The sequence below is a fragment of the Apium graveolens genome, chromosome 2 (genome assembly GCF_009905375.1).
Source record: "Apium graveolens cultivar Ventura chromosome 2, ASM990537v1, whole genome shotgun sequence".
NCBI lineage: Eukaryota > Viridiplantae > Streptophyta > Magnoliopsida > Apiales > Apiaceae > Apium > Apium graveolens.
The window spans coordinates 292,065,837-292,069,968 of NC_133648.1; the positions used below are offsets into that span (position 1 = coordinate 292,065,837).

The 4,132-nt window shown below is 38.5% G+C and overlaps 1 non-coding gene across 1 annotated transcript; it reads right to left on the reverse strand.

Moving 5' to 3' along the window:
* Positions 1 to 3,544: 3,544 nt before the first annotated feature.
* On the reverse strand, positions 3,545 to 3,651 carry LOC141709587 (small nucleolar RNA R71). Its single transcript, XR_012570154.1, has one exon. It is a non-coding gene; the product is annotated as a small nucleolar RNA R71 (small nucleolar RNA).
* Positions 3,652 to 4,132: the final 481 nt, after the last annotated feature.

A 4,132-nucleotide genomic window follows, 5' to 3' on the forward strand; every position in this document is an offset into this window, starting at 1 on the left:
GGTAACTTCTAGGGCTCCCAGACCTAGGTCTAAGAGAGGTAGAAATGGAAAATAAGGAATAAACAAGGCAAACAACTATAAGTACATTCCTAATGCTCCTAGGAAATCTTGTTTTAACTATGGTAATACTAATCATATTGATACTGATTGCCGGAAGCCTCAAAAGAAAGTTTATAAAATTATTGAATCTGATATAAGTGGCAGATCAGTATTATACAAACCACAAAATTCTAGTTCTCCCAGTGGTAGCAGTTGGCATTCTATTTACACTTGTAATGATTATCATATTTTGTATCACAATAATTATGATCCTTTACCAAAATTTAATAAAATTGTTGTTTTAAATAGAACTGCTAAACTGAATGTGCATACATCTTATAGAGTCATAAATATCAAGAGAAATCCTGATGGAGTAAATCCCGATGGATCAAATCCTCAGAAGAAGTCTGCTAAAAGTAAAAATGCATAAGATGTCAAAAAGGACCCAACAAATGTGGGTTCTTAAAAATTCTGACTGATTTCTATATTTTTTATTACAGGGAAGCAAGAAGAATGTGCTAGTCTTGGACAGTGGCTGTTCAGCACATATGACTGGAACTAAATCCCTGTTGTTAGAATATGAGGAGAAGGTTGACCCAATGATTTCCGATGGAGATGGAAATGTAGGAAAAATACTGGGATATGGAAATATTATAATTGTAAATATCATCATCTCAAACGTAGCTCTGGTAGATGGACTGAAGCATAACTTGTTGAGCATTAGTCAAATCACTGACAGAGGTTTCTATTGTGACGCCTTCCAAACCCGGGGTCTAGATTTGGGGGTCACTAGCCAAAAAAGAAACTATAATAAAATAATCACAGTGGAATAACATAATAAATATGACCCGTTGCATGCAACTGGATCGATCACAGGTTATAGTATGAAACATACACTAATACAAACCAAATGTTATCACAAACCATAAGTCTAATTAGTTTTACAACTTATTCAAATTTTATTACAAACCTCTAGACTACCTAAGCATTCCAAACTATCTACCTGGAAAACACACCAAACTATCTACAAGCACACAACTTCTGGTCAGACCTGGAACTCACGCTTGCCCTGGCCTAGCTGAAAGAATCAGGATATGAAACAAGTATGAGCAAAAGAAATGCTCAGCAAGTAGTATATAACTTATGATTTAGAACAACAATAACAATAAATCTGATGAACAAAACCAACCAACAATACCTGAACAGTATCAAAAACTGATATACGTTTTGATAATAAACAACATTTGCATATGTATTTTGTTTTGGGATTGGAATCCTCGAACGACGGTGTGTTACCGCCGGTGATCAGCCGCGGAGCAACACCGGTATGCCAAAGCATATCCAACTAAACAAAAGGGTACCCAAGGCACATATCTGATAAGTGGCATTTTATACCACTTAGAACGTCTTAAAAGGGCTTAAATTGGTGTCTTGAAATCAAGTATTTTGTGTATTTAATGCGTTTTTCTAGTGTTTATGCATTTCAGGGTATTAGTTGCATTTCGGAGGAGGAATCATCAAGAATAAGCCTTGGCATGTGTTCACCATTGAGAGAGGAAAAGAACGGGCAGATTACGGCGAAGAAACGGAGCAAACCTGGAATTTTTCCAGTAGGGTCCTTCGTGCCCGCGCAGCAATGCTGAGCGGCCGCGCAGCAGCCTTGGGCGCCCGCGCAGAAATGCTGAGTGGCCGCGCAGGGTCGGGGAAAAAGATATATTATTTTAGACTACTACTTCTGTTTGGCTTCCAACTTCTATGTAAACTGAGTTTTATGGGACTATTATATAGGTAGATTTGAGACATTTTTCACAGAGTATTAAGAGGAGATTATGTTTTAGATTGTGTTTTGCAAGAAGCGAAGGAGATAAGGAAGAAGACCGATTTAGCACACAGCAACGAAGAGGAAGCATATATTCTTGTGATTCTTGTTTCGTTGTAACGTTGGATGCTAGTTTTCTTGCTTTGACTTATTTACTCTTGTGACGTACTATGTTTTAATATAATCAGTTTAGTTATTATTTTCTTGTGTTTGTTTATCATGATTTCATATGAACCCATGATGGCGATAAGTTCTATTATGGGCTAATCGTGATCATGGGGTTGCAACGGATTTATTATGGAATTCTTTAGTTAATTGTTTAATACTTTAGTATGTGATGATTGCATGATATCTAGTATTGGTTGTGCGTATTCGTCTTATGTGCATCGCGAACATATAAGATAGGGTGTTAATCTCTTGTGAAGCGATGGTGGATCTTGAGATTTAGAACTTGCCATGCTAGCATAGGTTCATGTATGTTGTTCATGATTAGTGGGTAACTCTAACAGTTTTATTTGCCCTATGTAATCAAAAAGGGATAACTTGTGCTTAAATCGTTGTGTTGTCAATTTCTGTAGACATATAGGAACTCAACATAATTGATGACTATTCAACTTCTATCTTAATTGTGGATGTTTGGTAGAATGGTATTAGTACAATGAAAGTTGGCTTTTATCAGTTTCGTGTTATTCGATTAATATCATCACTGTCACATGCTAAAGGTAATAACAATGGCTATAAAAGGAAGTAATAATGAAGTTGTGATCTCATAAGTGTTTTATTATTGATAAATTGAAGTGTTAGTTAAGTGGTTAATTAAGTAGTTAATTATAGTTAATATTTAATCAACAATTTTAAGTGTTATTATCTTAACATTGAGAAGTAGTCATACATTGGTGAGTGAGTTAAATTAGACAATAACTTAGTCTGAGTCTCTGAGGGAACGAACTAGAAAGTATTCTATATTACTTGCGAACGCGTATACTTGCGTGAATATTAGTGCGTGATTTCGCCCTAACAAGTTTTTGGCGCCGCTGCCGGGGACTCGGCGTATTTGTTTAGTTTATGTACTTACCATCATTGGTCATTAGGACTCAGTGATTAGGACGTACTAGTTAATTACTCTTTTCGGTTGTGTTTCAGGTACTTTAGCAAGCGTTTATGCAAACTCGTTCTCGTGCTCGCAAGAGGACCTTAGATACAGCTGAGGAGAAAGACGAAGTTCTTGATACACCGGAGAAGTTAGATTTTGAGGATTCGGATTCAGGAACTGAGCAGAAAGAACCAGTAAACATGGGAGATCGTATTGTTCAAGCTGATCCAGCTCTTATGGATTTTTCTCGGCCTAAAATTGATGACATTCAGTCAAGCATCCTTCATCCGGCTATTCAAGCTAACAGCTTTGAAATCAAGCCGGGCACTATTCAGATGGTGCAGAATTCTGTTTCTTTTGGAGGAGCGGCAACTGAAGACCCCAACATGCACATAAGGAATTTTGTCGAGATCTGCAACACTTTTAAGTATAATGGCGTGACTGATGAGGCTATCAAGTTGAGGCTTTTCTCATTCTCACTGAGGGATAAGGCTAAAGACTGGTTACATTCTGAACCAGCTGGGTCCATCACTACGTGGCAAGATCTTGCGCAAAAGTTTCTGGTGAAGTTTTATCCAATGGCAAAGACTGCTGCTATGAGGAGTGCTCTTACTCAGTTTGCGCAGCAACCTACAGAATCTATGTGCGAGGCTTGGGAACGCTACAAGGAAATGTTGAGAAAATGTCCACATCATGGAATGCCGGATTGGATGGTAATCACTGGTTTTTATAATGGTTTGGGGGCCCAATCTCGGCCCATGCTCGATGCAGCAGCTGGAGGCGCCTTATGGGCTAAAAGCTATACTGAGGCGTATAATCTTATCGAGACGATGGCTGCAAATGAGCATCAAAACCCAACTCAGAGGATGACGTCAGGCAAGGTCGCAGGTATTCTGGAAGTTGATGCAGCCACCGCTATTGCAGCCCAGCTCCAAGCGCTATCAATGAAGGTTGATTCTCTGGCTACGTATGGAGTTAATCAAATAGCTATGGTTTGTGAGCTTTGTGCAGGTTCTCATGCTACGGATCAGTGTTCTCTTGTCAACGAATCTGTTCAATATGTGAATAATTATCAGTGACAACAGCAGCCTGTGCCAGCGACCTATCATCCTAACAACAGAAATCATCCAAATTTCAGCTGGGGGAATAATCAGAATGCTATTCAGCCACCATATCAGCAA